This window comes from Lissotriton helveticus, chromosome 5_1 (genome assembly GCF_964261635.1).
Source record: "Lissotriton helveticus chromosome 5_1, aLisHel1.1, whole genome shotgun sequence".
NCBI lineage: Eukaryota > Metazoa > Chordata > Amphibia > Caudata > Salamandridae > Lissotriton > Lissotriton helveticus.
This window is the reverse complement of record NC_136065.1, coordinates 1,379,241,479-1,379,259,705: the sequence shown is the minus strand read 5'-3', so window position 1 is coordinate 1,379,259,705 and position 18,227 is coordinate 1,379,241,479.

The following is an 18,227-nucleotide window of genomic DNA, read 5'->3' as shown; positions in this document are numbered from 1 at the left end:
AGTCCCATTGGTGTGTAAAATTTCCTCTTGGAATATTGCCGGTATTAGATCTAAAATCGTTAATCCAATCTGGTGGGATTTCATTCAGACACAAGATATGCTCTGTCTTCAAGAAACCTGGAGTCTTGATCCGGTCCATTTAAATGGTTTTAGGACCTTTCACACTCCAGCTGTCGCCGTTTTACATGGAAGAGCAAAGGGTGGTCTGAGTATTTATTTGTCTAACAAATTGGACCTTGTAAGAGTAATTGCGCCTATTACAGATATTTATTTTCAATTTTTAGTACTTGTCCTGGCTTTTGATACTCCAATTGCTCTAGTTAACCTATATAACAATATTCCTTCTGGTGATGTACCTATTGTTTTAAGTAAACTGACTAAAGCACTGTTTTTACAGGAAAATATCTACAGACATAAATTGATGATACTCTTGTTTGGGGATTTTAATTGCACTCTGTGTAGTATGGTGAAGGATAATAGGTGTGGTATGATACAGGAAGACAGTCTGGGTCATTTACATTTTAATCACTCCTCCTTAGGGGAACAATTTAATAGCATGTTAGCTAAATTTGACTAAGGATTTGCAAATTAATTTTGTACCTTGCCATCTGTCCCATCCTCAACATTTAATGGAAGGGGTTGCACTACAACCATCGTTTATGCAATTGTTTCTAATAAATGCAGTGGTAGAATCTACTCCTTTAATGTCTCTGACATTGCATTAAGTGACCACTTTCCGCTCTGTTTGGCCATCCAGCTTCCAACAACGTCTACTCTGATCAATCATAAAGAAAGGGACAGCGTGGACGCAAATCTAGTTATTGGTAGCGTTAATGTATACACGTTAAAATGGGCCATGGTGAATCAGGCAGAAATAATTAAATTAGTGGTTGGTAAATGCCTACATGAAATAATGACTTGCTTAAGGGTAGATTCTCCCCCTGAAATGCTTCTTGCTTCCTTCTCGACAATTTCAAATGAAATTAAGACCTCCCTTGTGAGACAATTTAAAAACCATAAGCAGGAGGGAGGTTGGTTCGATTCTAAGTGTACTAGGGCTTATGCTCCCCTAAAGAAGGAATTGCATAAGAAACCTAGTTGTGTCGGGGAGGTCGGTAGACGTAGGAAGGAATATAAAATAGCAATCAAAGATAGGAAGAATATGTTGAGAACCGAAGCCTGGGAAGCTCTGCATCTTGCTTCTACTAAGAATGATAATGCGGGCTTCTGGAAACTCATTAGAACTCCTTTTCTTAGGGAAGAGGCTGGTCCGAAATTGGAAATAGCAATTCCTGAATCTGATTGGATTAGGCACTTTTCTAGAGTGTATGAGGGTGAGGGACAAGTGGGATCTTTGATATCTCCCTATGAATATCTCACCTCTAGTAATTTGTGTTTTACCCTGGAGGAAGTTGAGAAAGCCCTGTGTGTAAGCCAGTGTGGTAAGGCCCCGGGCCCAGATGGTGTCTCCATAGATATTTTTAAGAATACCCCTTCTTTGTGGGGCCCTCTTCTGGCCCAGGTGCTTAACGCCAGCTGTGTTGCAGATTTTCTGCCCACTTGGGTGGACTCTGTAATAGTTCCTATTTACAAAAAGGGGAACAGACAAGATCCGGGTTGTTACAGGCCCATTTCCCTCTTAGATTCCTTTACCAAAATACCGGGTAGAATAATTCTGGACCGGCTTTTGGTGTGGGCAGAAGAAAATTCCATTTTATCTGATCTCCAGTACGGCTTCCGCTCTGGTTTGGGGACAGTGGAGCCGTGTCTAAACCTACTAATGCTGGTCAGGAAGTACACTAGGACCAAGAAGGGTAACCTGTTCTTGGCCTTCGTTGACCTCTCGGCCGCATTTGACTGCGTGATCCATTCCAAACTATGGATCTTACTGGGACAACTTGGGGTTGAAGAAAATATTAATTTATTATCTTAAACGTTTTTATAACGACGCCTCAGCCAGCGTTCGCTTTGGCCTAAAGGGGGGAACGCACCGACAAAATTCCAATCAGGTGTGGGGTCAGACAGGGCTGTGTCCTGGCCCCTTTCCTTTTTAATTTGTACATAAATGGATTGGAAAAAGCTCTGTGCAATAATAGTTTGGATCCCTCATACGTAGCCGGTCACCCAATCCCAGCGCTTTTGTACGCTGACGCTGCTGTTCTATGTCACGTACTCAAGTGGGATTACAGCGAGAGGTAGATAGCTTTTTCCACTTCATGAATGAGCTGGGTTTAAAAGTTAATACAACTAAAAGTTTTACTATGTATTGCGGCAGGCACTGTAAATCTAATAGGGCCATATTTATCGCAGGACAGAAGCTTGAATCTACCAAGCAGTTTTCCTATCTTGGGATACTCTTTACTCAGAGTGAGTCGTGGTCGCAGGCTGTCTCAGCTAAAAAACTCGCGATGATTCAATCGACGCCCGCTCTTAAGACCTTTTCAAAGAAATTAGGCACCAGACCACCTGTGGAGCTAATTAAGATCTATAAAGCTAAATGTGTAGCTGGTGCTATTTATGGCAGCGGGGTATGGGGTTCTGTCATACAGAATTGGGTCTTGCTTTCATATCTGATCTAATTAAGCTGGAGCCTGTACTATTATGGCACAGGCTGTGGACACAAGAAGCAACACAGCTTAATAGAGATATTTTGACAGATATCCTAAAATTAGAGGGAGCCATGAGGATACCGTGGCTGAGCTATGTCCGTAATTTTTTTTAATGACATTGGAAAAGTGGATTATTTTATAAACCCTACTAATATCTCAGCTATCTCGCGTAAAGACTTGGAGAAGGAGGGTCTAGCTTTCCTGGATTCTCTAAGAGTCGCAACTGAAGTCTTAAAACCCTCTGTTCTGCAACATCAAATGATATTAACGATTTTTAATTTTCAGCCCTATTTAATCTATGTACTAGATGATTACGAAAGATTTTTATTGTCTCGCTTTAGATTTGGTACCTTCCATAGGTTGGTTAGTTTCCCTACAGCAAATAACTGGATGCACGACTTACCTCCCTGTCCCTGTGATGACATCTCACCTCAGAGTACTATTCATGTTTTTCTCTTTTGTAAATTCTATGATGTGATCAGACGTAATGTTTTACTACCATTCTTGAGAGAAATGGGCCACCGTCAATGTCGTGCGGCCATGCATAATATTCAATGTCTCGATAATCATCTGTGTGTCACAACAACAACATTATATTTGAAATATGTGATGCGCAGTAGGAAAAGTATGATTATCTAAATGCACTTTAAAATTTATAATATTATAGACTTTGAATCCCCTGCAATTGATGAATTTTTTGTACGCCAAAGATGAATTGTAAAATGTATTTTTTCTTAAAGATTTTAATGAACTGTTTTTATGTATACTTTTATCACCAATTTGAATTCATTAGTAGTTGCAGAAAATAAATTTCTTCGCCGAATAATTGGTGTCCCCCAGAGCACCCCCTCGACTCCGCTTCAATATGATCTCGGGAGGAAAAAGATCGAGGATACGGTCAGACTGCGTCCCCTCCTTTATTGGAGGCGTGTAAAAACTACTCCTGAACTGAGTCACTACGCAGCTGCCCTTTTGGATGTTGTTAATTCTGATAGGTTCCATAAAGTACCGTGGCTCAAAGAAGTAAGGAAATTACTTCAAAAATTGCACCTTGAGCATCTGTGGACTGCAGTAGACCCACATGTTTTTCCATCTAAGATTTTATTGAAAAAAATTTATTGGGACATGATAAATAATACTGTATTGATTTCCAATCAACCATCCGTGTTGACATCCCAGTTTCTGGAATTGAAAACTATTCCAAAATTTGAACAGTACTGAGATTTGATTGCTAAGCCTCTAGACAGGAAATTGTATTTTCAGTTTAGAATTGGCTCTTTACCCCTTAATGCTTTTACGGCCAAATGGTCTTCCGGTAATGTAAATACTTGCTTTTATTGTAAAGCACATGTAGAGGACATCCCACATTTTCTGTTTGTTTGCCCATTATATGCTGCCCCAAGAAGTAGATGGTTAAAGCCGGCTTGCAGGAATTTGGGGACAAGGAAATATATAGAGGCGCTAAGGATTTTAAAATCAAATTGTGCCCCCAATCTTGCAATCGCTGTAGCCAAATATATGGGGTGGGCTTGGATAATACGTACGCGCGCTTTAAAACTGTAATTAATTATCTATAATGACAAAATTTATTCCCCTAAGATCTTGTGCTGTGACTTGATTTTACAAATGTACAACTTTACTGAGTTATTCGTCAACAAGTATAAAATTTAATATGCATTTTAATTTGTTCTTAAAAATTTAGCGTAGTATTTATTCTGTTTAGCTTAGGGATATATGCTTTTATGACAAAGTTGTCGAATAAAGTATTTAAACTTGAACTTGTATACTTTTATGATTGCTTTCTAACAATCGAATAAAGTTATATTTGACTTTGACTTTGACAATGCAAAAACAATTCATTCTTAAAAGCCTATTGTCTTTAACACATGCTTTCCACAATAAGTAGTCAGACCTACTGTCTTTGTCACAACATTACATAAAAAATAGATCTAATCTATGTAATTTAACTTGACTTTTACCAGAGAACCAATGAAACTTTTACCATTATTCAAGTGCACATACACTGGCAACCTTCATTCATACAGTAATAAAATTACCAAAATGCAGAAAAATACTTGCAAAATAATATGCAACCTCTCTCAACGGGGCCCAACAAGAGGCATCACCGTAAAGAACTGAAGGGCTTGTCAGAGTGGATTGTCAATGCCAAAACTTGTTCCTGCTACCGTAATCTGTGAGATAAAATATAACAAACTACCTGTTGATCTCTTGTAACACAATATGATAACAACTAGATGTCAAAGGTTAACTGGCTTTAATAAATGTGTTTCACAGTTATTAAGGAAGACCAACCTCCGTCACAAAGTTTCATAATAAGCACACTAGACCTATGGCATCGGACAGAACGTTTCCCAGTGCACTAATCAGGCCCACTCTTGTCAAAGTCAAAAGTCAAAAACAACTTTATTCAGTGAAATTATATCACCATAAAAGCATGCTAATCAAGGGGAACAAATACAGGCTGCAGTTAATTATCAAAAATTGAACAATAAAAATTAAAAACATATAACATGGCCATTCAATATAAAACAACATATTACGCTTTTAAATAATGCATAGAACAAAGTGACCAATGGATGACTAAAATGCAAAGAGCTAATCTATCAAACAAATAGTAAAGTGCAGAATCCTCACAGGATGAGAACAGAGTAACCTGTTTCATACAAATAAGTAAAATGCATAGAGCTATTAAACATAAAGAAACAGGGTGTGTAACAGGCTACATTTAATCATCACAGTTTTCATATTGCAGAGCGTCCAAAAATGCATAGGCTTTTCTTATCTTTATTGGCAATAATATATACAGGATAACAGCATTAATAACTTTTTCATTGCCCTAGCTACATATAAAGTTAAAAGCATGTTTGTAATGAAAAAGCATATTAGATAAAAAGTGAGGTTTTAAAATTGATTTTCGTATATCCTTATAAAAATTACAAAAAAGAATAAAGTGCATCGTGGATTGAGGTGTTTTACCATTGCATGGGCAATTCGGGAGTTTATGGCACCACTTTTCCCTTTTGGGGAAAGCTCTTAAGTGGTGGAGCGTGCCTAATCTAAGTCATGTTAGATAGAATCTGTGTTGTAAATTTTCTGACCTGTATTAAGTACATTTGTGGACCCCTTACAGGTATATTTTCACAGTAAGAAATAACACTATGCATTTGGCTAGCTTCAACCTCCCTTACACATTCTGCAGAATTCATGTATCTTAACTTTAGGTCTCTTTTACTAAAATCCTGGATAGCTACAGGGTTCTTTCTATCAGTATATATCTTACAGAATTTAAAAAGGGTATAGATATGCTCCAACCAAGAGATTTTCTTACTGTAGTCAAGAACTAAACAGTCCAAAATTAAATCCTTGGTGAATTTGTGCCCGTCTTTGCACCATATTTCTTGCCAAAAAGTGAGAGCTTGCCTGTTTATTAGGTTGCTAAGGAAAGGTACTGATAATTCTCTATGTACTATGTAATTCGCAGTAGAGCTAGGCACTGCCAGCAGTCTTTTCAGAAATGTATTTTCTTGTATTTGAAGGGAGGCGATGTTAGCTCTCCCCCATAGTACAGCCCCATAGCAAACTCCTGAAACACACTTACTTTGATATAAAGCTAAGATTTCCTGTATATTACCTATTTTGGTAGCAAATCTAAAAATCCTCTCAGTAATTCTTAAAATTTCAGTTACACAATTCCCTATGGGAGTTCCAGGGACCATTCCTATTAAATAGTAGACACAGATAAGAAAAAGTTGCAACTCAGTTTATAACTACCCCTCCCATGTGATGTTGTCTATTTTTAGACCTAATTCTCCCACAAGTCATAACAAAGGTTTTTTTTTACATTTATCTGTAGGTCTTTTTCAGACATATAAAGTGCAAAATTGTCAATTAGTTTTTGCAGAACATTTGCTGTCCTTGAAATCGGGACAGCGTCGTCTGCATATATGAGTACGGGGGTCAAACGCATCCCGGCTTTTGGTTCATCTGTAATTTGATTTTGTAAAAAGGCATCCACGTTATTAATATATAGTGAAAATAAAAGAGGTGCCAGTACGCATCCTGTTGGATACCTCTTGCTACTTTAAAATCCGGGGTGCATTCCCCAGATGGGCCAAATCGAACTCTGGAGGTTAAAAGGGCATACATCTGGGATAAATATACAATTATGTCATCGGGGGCCCCTAGCGCACTCAAGGTGTGCCATGATTTGGTGTGGTTAACAAGGTTGAAAGCGCTAGTGAGATCGACAAAACTGAGATGTGAGAGCCCTTCCTTTGCTAAAGTACATTTGCATATCAATAACTCCAGGTTCACACATTGTTCCACTGTCCCAATACCCCTTCTGAATCCGTACTGGGCCTCAGTTAAGATGTTATTTTCGTTGGCCCATTTTTCTAACCTTCCCAACATTGTTCTCCCCATTAGTTTGGACGTAAATCCAGAAGGGATATGGGGCGGTAACAATTGGCCTTTCCGCTATCGCCTTTTTAAAAAATTGGTACAATATCACTTTCTACCCAGGATGCAGGCACGACTCCCCCTAATGTAGCAGTAAAAACTTTTAATAAGATTGGGATCCAAAAATCCATATCGTGTTTAAAAACATCAATTGAGACCCCATCCGGACCAGCAGCTTTTCCATTGGCGCAATTTTGTAGGGCAGATGTTCCTCTAGGGTTATAGGGGACGATTCTACAGGTTCCACTAAAATAATACTGGCAACATTAAGCTTATTTACTTTCACAGCATCGGGGTTAAAAATATTCTCGAAATGCGATATACAGTCCTCCGGAGGGACTACGGTATTGATTTTAACTGCAGCATTCTCATTAAAATATGGATAGTTAATTATTTTCCAGAAGAGGACCGCATCATGTGTATCAGCTGCCTGAGTTAATTTCTTCCAGGTCTCCTCGCGGATCTCCATTTTCCTTTCTTTCAAGGCATTTTTATAGGATTTCTGCAAGAAGGTAATCTTTCCGCTATCCCTAGGTCTTACTTTCAAAGCCTTTTGTAGGTCCCTATTTAGCCTTGAGCACACTTGCTTGAACAATCTAGGGTTGAAATCAGGAACATTCTTTCTCTTCTTAATAGTTAAATCACCTGCTATTTCTGTAGTTATATTACGAAAAGCCATAATAACGGCTGAATTTGTAGAGGAACTATCTGAACATATGTCTAATTCTCTCTGTGTTTTCTCCCTAAGATGTTCCGTAAAAGAGGTGGTGTAGTGCAGTTCCTATATTCCCAATAGGCTCTGCACATTGGAATAATAAACAGCAGTGTAGACGTAGGACTGAGTTCGACTAGGTCTATACTGACTATATTAGGCTTAATTAGTTTTGCCAGCTAGCTCAGAGTTCACTAGAAACGTTCTCGAGTAAACAAGGAGGAGTTTAACTTCCCTGGATAGACAAGAAGGGATTAGCTTCTGACAACCATAAAACATGACAACTTTGCTCCCTCAGAATAAGAGTGTATCTCTAGAGTCGTGTGAAAACAATAGACAGCTATTTTACTCAGTCAATCGTGCATACTTAGTTTCACCAGAGTGCAGAGAATAGAGAGACGGGCGTTTTCAATAAAAGGTGTTATTTATTGAGCAGTCTTCTTTCTCATGCAAGAGAAATGAATTGCCACAATTGCAATACTTAGTATAAAGTAAAGTGCCTACAGCAAAAGGAGTATTATAAAATAATACTGTTATTGATATGGTTTCTTAGCCATATGATACTTTAAAATAGATAAAATATATACATACATAAATACATTGACTAACGTACTCAACTGGTGCTTCTAAATATGCCTACCCCGGTGTACCTGACCTAAGCCTAATACTTGGGAAGGAGTGAGTAAGTAGCAGTTTAAGTTAAGTTGGTTTTTGCCAAGGATCTGAATCAAGAATTCTCTTTAAGGGTTTAGTCAGCTCCGTACCTGGGTAATAGAGAGCAGGAGGTCTGGTATCTCTTTCTCAGGACTCGATATCCCAGCAACCCGCAAGGACAGCTGGAAACACCGGAGCTGGATTTCTCGGCTGGAGAAAAGACAGCGTCTCTCTCAGTGCCTCAAAAGGGAGGGGCGGCGTCCGTGGGCTCTCGCATCAGCTGGGCTCTCGGGCAAGTAGATAGCCGCTCTGCTCCAAACCACCGTGTGTTTGCTTAAGGCAACGTTGGTATATTTATACTTGAAAGGTGCCGGGTTTGACGTAAGGTTGGACATAAGACATCAATAAAGATGTTACTAAGAACTGGCCGTTCTTTCAGTGCTCACATGAGTTCTAGGACAAATCAAAACAGAAGCATGGGGATTTCCCAGGTTGCTGGAGGTTTGCTTTGTTTAAAGAACGCGTTGTACTCTCTAGGAGTCTGGGGAAGTAGCCTTGCTTAATTTGGACTGCATTGACTACGACTAAATATGGATATGATTCTTATGCCTTTATAAGGATATTATTTATTATAGCCATACAAGGGCATAAATTAGGAATATTAAATTAGGGTCCTAGATAGAAATACAACAGTGGGGTCAACTCCTGACCACCTTATGGAGACTCCATTGTTGCGCTGAGTCCCAATATTTGTAGCCGCCACTTTCCCTCTTACTTTAGGTTTCAGGCTAAGCCTCAAGTACATAATTAGTGGGTGATGATCACTATGAAGACTCGCGCAGATTAAAACTTTTTCCACCAAATCTCTACAGTTTGCCGAGACTATAAAATTGTCAATATTTGAAGATAACCTAGCCCCCTCATACGTATGTAAAGTTGTCACCCCAACAGGTGTAATAGGATCCATGAACACTAGATTGTATTATTGAATTACATAATTAATCGCTTCCCCCTAAGGGCCATGAGCAAAGTGGGAGATAACGTCACCAAAATGGTCACAATAACCACATGGCTCTCCTTATTCGATATCACATTTATTGCAATTAAAATCGCCCGCCCAAAACAATACATGGTCCTCCCCTAAACCCTCCAAGAAGTGATCCAGGTCTTCTTCTAATGACTTGATGATTCTACCTCTTGTACTATCAAAAATATTATTGTAAAAATTAACTACAATAATAGACAGTTTCCCCTCTGAAGAGAAATGCCGGAGTTGATAAAACTGTGACATAGTGTTGGCCTTCCTAATTATTGGCGACGAGGAAACCGCAATTAAGGCCGCTAATCCTCCTTTGGCCCTACCCATTCTGGAGGGACTAGCGTTAGTGCAAACAGTTTGGTAACCATTTATATAAAAAGGATCGGTAAGCCAGGTTTCCTGTATTACAATTAGAGCACATCCCTCTATTGTTTTTATCCATTCCTCATCATTAATTTGGTTTTTAATCCCTGCCACATTCCATGACATAATACGGAGGGAGTCGTTAGTGTCAAGGCCCGCCCCGCAGGATCCGGATGATGAAAATATGGGTCCACCTCCTGACGTTACCGACACCCTGAATGTGTAACACAGGGTGTTCAAACTATCAGGCGAGGGAAAAAAAAAAAAAGGAAAGAGTCAGCAGGGACAAAGGACCTGAAACGAGAGAAGAACAAATATGTATAAACAATGTCAAGTTTATTACTACTCTCATGAATTTTCACTAAACCTTGAATACCTTATAGAAGCTGTAATTAGTCTTTCAGCTTTCCCAAGTGGATAAGATCTGTCGTACTCTCCTGCAAAGAAGCAGACAATAAATTAACATTGATTCAGACACATCATACACAACAGAAATACTGTCTATCGTGTAACCACACACCATTCAATTGCAGAGAAGACAGCCTCTTGTCCCTACTCATTGGCACCCTCTGATTTCCCAAAACCTTGAAAGAAAAGTCTTTGGCAAAGTTAATGGACAACACATCTGGAGCACTCCACAAAGAATTAAATGCTCATAAGACAGTACATAGTCAGAGTAGTTACTGTAAGAATGAAAAAGAAACATGAGACAACAAACGGTGGCGTGTAGTTGAGACCACCACTAACGCTCCGTTAAAGTATTAATGGCTCTCTAGTTTCTAAAACGGCAACATGGGGTTGCGGCCACCACTATGCTCCGCTTCCCAAGAGAGACTTGTAAATGAAAGATACCGGGAATGGGTGGTTGCGACCACCACTGCCGCTCCGGTAATAATGGTAACTGTATACACCCTGTAGCACACGGAAGCGTGTAGAACCCCCACTACGCTCCGCTGCTAAGAGAGCTGCTTAATCCCAAAGAACAAAGGTCCTCCTTAATATTGCACACGGAAGCGTGTAGTTGCCACCACCACGCTCCGCTGCACTAACGATCCTCCGCTTCTAGAAACAATAGACGGCAACGCAAGATAACCTCCTCCGCGTTCCGACTACTCCAGAGCTCAGCCATAGATCAAAAACGACAGCGCGAGTTGAGCAACACTCTGCGCCCCGCACTCCCCAGCAATGATAAAAGTACCTGGTGATATTTGATTCCGCAGCCTCGGGACTTTCGAAATCCCTTCTCCGAAGTCGTGCCCCAGGAACTCCACCAGGACACGCGACAACCACAATCCAAGGCGGCGATTACAAACAAGTGACCATCAGCAACTAACAGGAAACAGGAAACAGAATTACGCGCTCTGTCCCATAGCGCAAGCCGGCAATATACTCCCCTTTTTAAAGGATCATGAGAATTGTAGTTTTTATACATTAGGCAGGCGCAAACAAGGCAAATCCTGACAGTTGGATTGTGTACAAGGGCCAATTACTAATTGATTACCAGCCCCTGTCTACTCACCCGGAGGCCCCATGTGTTGAAGAATAGAAGTCTCCCCTAGAACTTCATTGCTACTTGTAACAGTACTCTTGTCACCATAACCATCTCAGGCCTACTGTTTTGAGAGCAAGCCTTTCATGACATTAGAAAGGTAGACACATTTACAGTTGGCTAAGCAAAATACTGTCCCTCCTAAGAGAGCCTAACTACTTAGGGCCTGATTCACAAAGGGAGATATCTCACTGCGGAGATTTGGTCCCAAGATCAGACACTATCCCACGACAGCCGGGCCTCCGCCATGAGATCAGAGGCCTTTTGTGAATCAGGCCCTCAGTCCTGCTGTATCGAGTATAAGCTTTGCAAGAAACCAATAAGTACAACACAAGCAGTCTTATTAGTTGAAGCACATACATTCTGCCCAATCAAGTCTTGTATTCAGGGGAACCAACAAGTGCTGGAAGCTTAAGCCCCTCTATTGGTAGTACTGTGGAAGCTCTTGTTTGTGGATCACATAAGGTCAGGTGACAGTTGCACTGTCAACCCAGTCCTAAAATCCATGTAGATTTGTGTAGCCCTGGGCAGCCATACTGCTCTCAAACACAACACTGTACTCCGAAGTCTAAAGTTAAATATAAAAGGTTTTGTCTTCAACAATAGCCAGCTAAAGCCTGTCTGTAGGCAGATACTTGGCAACTCCATGAGTGTGCAGTAATGTTTGACAGCTGGTGCTCCAGAGAAAGCAGATTACTCTTTTTTATGGGGACTGTCCAGTATCTCCAAGTTCTCCAGGGATTGGAGGACTGGTCCGATAGGAACCAAACAGTACCCGCCATACACCGGCCTATATATCACAACACCACATACATCTCAACAGGGAGCAGAGCTTAGAGATTCCCAGGTGGCATGTACAGGGCATTAATGTCAATCCACAGACTAAGGTCCACGGCTCATTTGAGTGTCCTCAGTCTCAGGTTGCACTGTCTGTGGTTGTTGGGTGTTCTTAGACTTGAGAGACCAGTGAGGGAGTAGAAGAGCTTTCAGCGCCCTCTACTGGTCAGTGCATTGTGTACTTGTACATGCTGAATCATGCAAATGGGTAATGGATGGGCAGGATGGGGACATTAGGACTTTTTTCTCCCACCCACTTTGACTTCTCAGGCTCCTACCACATCTTGAATGTACCTCAGAATCTCCACATAGTGTATGTAACAAAAAGCAACTGAACTGTCTCCCATCAGTACCCTTATTGTTTAAGGGAACCCTCAGCGCTTTCGTGCAGCCTTCAGAAGGCCCACGTTCAGCAAGCAAATATATATCTTTGGGGTTGATCAGTGTAATGTAGTTTGCATGCTTTGAAAGTAACAGAATCCAAGGGGAAGTTAAAATTAAACAATATCAGTGATGTCAATGTGACATGCTGAGAACCACAACTGTTAGCCCAAAAATTATCTCAGTTTGATAAATGGAATCACTATACGTTTGAGCGATGGGACACATAATGTTATGTTATATTATGCAGGTTTGTAGAGCACATCTTCACAGGAGGGTATCATGGGGATGAGCAGGCGTGTGTTTAGCCACACCTACAGCTTAGTAGGACTTCTCGAAATGCCAGGTCTTCAGCTTCTTGTGGAATTCAAGAAATGAGGAGGAGGCTGTTATGTGTAGTGACAGGCCATTCCACACTTAAGAAGCAATGTAGGAGAAGTCTCAACCACTGGATCTGGTTTTCTTTATGCGTGAGATGGGTGCAAACAGGAGTCCAGACGAGCTCAGGTGCCTGGAAGAATTGTGAAAGCAGATGCAATTGTTGAGGTGTGCTGGGCCAGTGTTTTGTGGTGCCTTGAAAGTGTGGGTGAGGAGTTTGAATTGTGCTAATTTCGGAATGCAGAGCCAGTCGAGTTCCTTCAGGTTTGGTGAGATGTGAATGCGCTGTGGGAGGTTGGCTGCAGAGTTCTGAATGCTCTGCAGCATTGTGGTGAGTTTTGTGTTGATCCCAGCATAGAGGATGATCCTGTAGGCCATCTTGCTTGTGACCATGACATGCATGATGGTTTTCTGTGTGCTGATTTGAAGCCATTTGAAAAGGTTTCTCCTTCAGGGTTCAGAAGGCATTGACTTGGGTGGTCATGTCAAGTTAGCTGTCAATGATAATCCTGAGGATCTTGGCAGGAGTGGTGGGGTCGGGTGGGTGCTGGTCCTAGCTCTGTTGGCAACCAGGGCCCATATTACAGAAGTGCCCTGGGGACCCAACAGGCTTTTGCATCTGCTTTGGGCGCCCCTGTGTCACTTTGGTATTACAGAAGGGCCACAGATACTTGTGCATCCCCTTCAATAATACAGATAGGGCTGGCACAGCATGTGCGTCAGAACTATCTCAAGAGGGCGTTCCCTCATTTACATGGGGCGTGGTCCCATGCAAATGAGAGAATCTCTTTACCTTTGTGCCCTTGCTGCATTATTGATGAGGGCACAGAGGTAAAGAAGCTGTCAGGAGGCGTACTAACAGTGTGCACAAAAAGGTTGTGCACTGTCAGTTCTTCTGTAGGAGGCTGGCTTAGTATATGGTGCTCACGTATGTAAGTATAGCACCCTGCACTAATCCAGACAAGCCTCATGGTGATTTTAGTGGTCTTAGACAAACTTAAAAAGCTCTTTAAGTGGTCGCTGTGGAGAGCAGCCTTTAGGCTTAATCCAGAAGGAGTGTCAAGCAACTTGTTTTTCTAGTACTAATCACGTAGTGTAGGTTAAGTGAAAAGGAACCACACAGTGTAGTTATAAAAATATGTATGTATTATAAATACTCACTAACACGTTGCAATATTTCCTACCTGGAGATATAACCACAATACGTTAGTAATAGAACATGTAAGTAGCACAAATACACCATGGTCTCCAGGGGGAGACCACACCATACACTAAGAAAGTGGAATGCGAACCACGACCTATGTTGAGACTGGGCCCAGAAGACTTAGAAGAGCCGTAGACCCAAGCAAGCACCCTAGGTAACTACCCAGGAACCCCACGGAGGCCGTGTGCAGAGTGGGAACACGGCCATGGGCTCAATAGAAGTGAATGGGTAAGTCATGGTTGCAGTTTTTTAAGGAAAAGGACCCTTCCCAGTGGACCCTGAAGAAACCCCATGGAAGATGGAAGGTTGGAGAATCGCCCCATTCGTGGATGCCCCGGGAACAACAATACCTACACCATGGAAGCCGGGTGCATAGGTGTGAAGTGACATCGCAAACCCCAGTAGACCACAATGGATGACTTCAGGGAAGATGCCGCTGGCGAAGAAGGGGAAAGAGTACGATGGAACCCAAAGTTGTAATCAAGATGAGAGGTACCTGTAAGCAGAGGGGACAGAGTCTTTGCCACTCAAGGGTGACCAAGAGGCACAGAGACAAATGCTCACTGATGTCAGAGATGCAGGAGAGTTGACGGTGACCTTGGAGCTGCAGCTGTGCGGACCAGGTGACACTGTGGATTCCCAGGAGCTGTTCACAAGCTGTCCCACGTTGGATGTCAAGAGCCAGGGGGTTGGTGTCCGTTGGGGGCACTAACAAGTCTTGCAGCTGCAACAAACATAGCATGCGAAAAAGGTGCAGTGTCGGGACCAGCAGGGTCCAAGTGACTCACCAAAAGCAGGTAAGTCAGAGCAGGCCACGAGCAAGCAGGAGAGCCCACTGGAGCCAAAGAAGATCCACAAGAGGACCCACAGGCTGAAGGCACAGCAGTTCCAAGAGGACCTCGAGCAGCTCAGCAAATGATGAAGGCCCATGGTGTAGAGGATGTGGTGCGGATGAAGATATTGGGTGTTTCTGAACCTTTCAGAGTCCGTAGGAGCTCAGGAACAGCAGACCGGTCAGCTTTGTTGTGGTGCCTGCGGATGCAGGGAAGTGACTCCTTCAATTCAAGGGAGATTCCTTCCGGGTGTTTTGAATGTCCACAGGCCTGTAGAAGAACCTGTATGGAGCACAGGCACAGGCGATGCAGTAGACTGGCAGCACGACGAAACCAGGAGCAGCAGGAGTCTTCTCAGTTGCAATCTCGGTTCCCAAAGCAAAGTCCAAAGTGCTCAGATGGTTGAAGATGAAGTGGTTCCGGATCTGAATCTTGTCCCACGACGAATCTAAGGAACCACCTCACGTCAGCCCTTATGTACCCCAAGGAAAGGGTTGGGTAGATTCAGGGGTCCCTCCCACAGGAAGGGATGGATAGTGGGGAGGATACTCCCATGTCCTTTGTCCTATTTCACACCAGAGTGGGAGCAAATGGCTCCCTGAACTGGTTTCAACTGGAGTATGCAAGAAAGGCACCAAATGTGCCCTTCAAAGCAGTCTAGTGGCGCTGGCAAACCCCCCACCCGGGCCCGAAACACTAAGTCCTGTCGGGGAAGTGGTCACACCGCCCTGTGACAGGAAACCTGCTGGTGAAGCCCTCTGCGAGCCGCCTCTTTCTTGCCTGGGACGCTGTTGCTGGGGGTTAGTGTGGAAGCCTGTCCCCTCTATTGCCTGCCGACCTCTGGACTGCAATTTCCGCCATTCCTTGTGGCGCGCACACAGCGCACCGCATCACCACATCATCCTGCAGCATGGGAGCCCGTGATTCTTTACCTGGTGAAGCCCTCTGCGAGCCACCTCTTTCCTGCCTGGGACGCTGTTGCTGGGGGTTAGGGCGGAAGCCTGTATCCCGCTATTGCCTGCCGCCCTGTGGACTGCAATTCCCGCCATTCCTTGCGGCGCCCACGCCGCGCACTGCATCACCGAGCGCCAGGTGGCGCTGAAAAGGGAGAACAGGGCTCCAGCAGCGCGGGATGCGCATGGGCGTGCCCGGGCCAAGAGCGGGCCCCTCAGCCACCGACTGAGACCGGACCGGGCCTACTCTCTACCACCGCGACACCATCATGGGTAAGCGAAAATACTTATGCTCTGCAGTTTCAACCATATCTATGCCTCCATTATCTCTTATTTGACTACAGCTCTGAGGGCCATAACCAATGAGATTCAGGACATGGAGGCTCAGCTGGGGTTGGGGACTGATGGAACAGTTGTTATTGCCACCAAGGATGCTTTATGCCCAGATCCCGGCCCCAGCCAAACAACAGACGTGGCTGCAAATATTATTATTAGAGACAATGAGATTGCTTCTACGTCTTGCCCCAAAGGTCAATTGGAGGAGAAAGGGAGTACGGGACTACCAAGAGATGGGGCCGTAGCCTCTGGCAAAAAAGGGAGGAAGAAATGTTTTAAAACAGGCCTGCCGCAAAGAAGTTATCGACATGGAAGGGGTGTGCTGATCAACTGTCCACAGAGGAACTGACATCCTTTAATTTGACTAATGTGATATGGACGCGGTTCTCTCACACATTGACTTGCTTATTGGTTCGCCAAAGGAGGTCTTATTTAAGTATGTTAAATCTGGTTTAGATCGTGTGATGGATAGGCTAACTAAAATAGAGTCCAAACTTGTTGACCTCAGTGTGGGAGGGACTCAGGTTCACAAAGTAAATACCGTGGGAAATAGATCAGGTGAAGCAGAGGTTGGCACGAGTTCACAAACACCTCGTATCATGACCCCCGATGACGATAGGGTACTGACTTCGATTCCCTTGGGGCCTTTTAATATAAAGTATGTATGTAATGGCCCAACGGGCGGTATTGCTAAGGGAGTTGTGAGCACCACCCAGCGGAAGTCTAATATACCATCTTTGACCGGGTCAAATCTAACATCCTCAGGAGCACCTGCCAAACAAGTAGGGCTGAATCTGCCACCGGAGGCTACTCCCCTAGTGGCGGTTTTAGTAGGGGTACCCCCTCTTAAAAGTAATTGCACTGAGACAACTAAGGAGCTCATTCGTAAAGTTATGTTTTGGTGCAGTAGGGCTTCTGAGGGGGGTTTAAGAGCATCTACACATATTATAATGGCTAGGCGGGTAGGCTGGGTGGGAAGTTGCCCTAACACGAAAGATGGCGATTGCATAGTGATCAATTTTGATCGGATGGATGTGGCTGGTTGGCTCCTTCATGGCTGCTCTAATCGGGCCTGGGGAGGGATTACAGCTTTACCCCTGGGCTTTTTTTATCCTCCAGACATAGGTGCTTAGGGCAGAGACAGCGAGGGGCTTCAAAGATATACGGCAGGAAAAGGGCCATATAGATCCATTGCTCAAACATCGTATAACGCTGTTCAGTCCCCTAGGGTAAACATTATTGACCAAACTCGAGGCCATCTAAGAGGGACTACCATTGCGGACGATAGAATTAAAGAGAGTAGGTTTGTGACATCTAATAGATTTGCCCCATTAAGTCAGCTGGATAATAATGACTGACTAGACCCCTGTTCTGAAGGGCAGAACAGATCTGGAGTTAATAACATGATCTGTCCGAATAAACCTACCCAGGGGGTAAAGAATAATCTGGGACAGTGTTCAAAGATATTAAGTTGGAACATAGCAGGACTTAAAAATAAGTCAGATGACGCTAGGTGGAAAGATTTCTTAAGTGAGTTTGACATTATTGGGCTACAGGAAACCTGGGACACTGAGAATAACTTCTGGATGGATGGTTATACCACCTATTCGGAACCAGCTAGAGCATCTGTAGCCGGTACGGCAAAGGGTGGTCTACTGACCTTGATTTCTTTGAAAGGTGCAGGCAATCACTGTAAACTGGACTCCGGCTCATTGAATTGTCTGGCGGTACAGATTACTTTTACTAATGCACCAATCTTGCTTGTTGTTAATTTTTATAATTCATTTTCTAAAATTACCACAAATGAACATTTGGTCAGTCTGAATTGTTTCCTTGAACTGTATAGTGGGAAACAAACTACTTCTTATTCAGTTGTTGTTTTAGGTGATTTTCATGTACA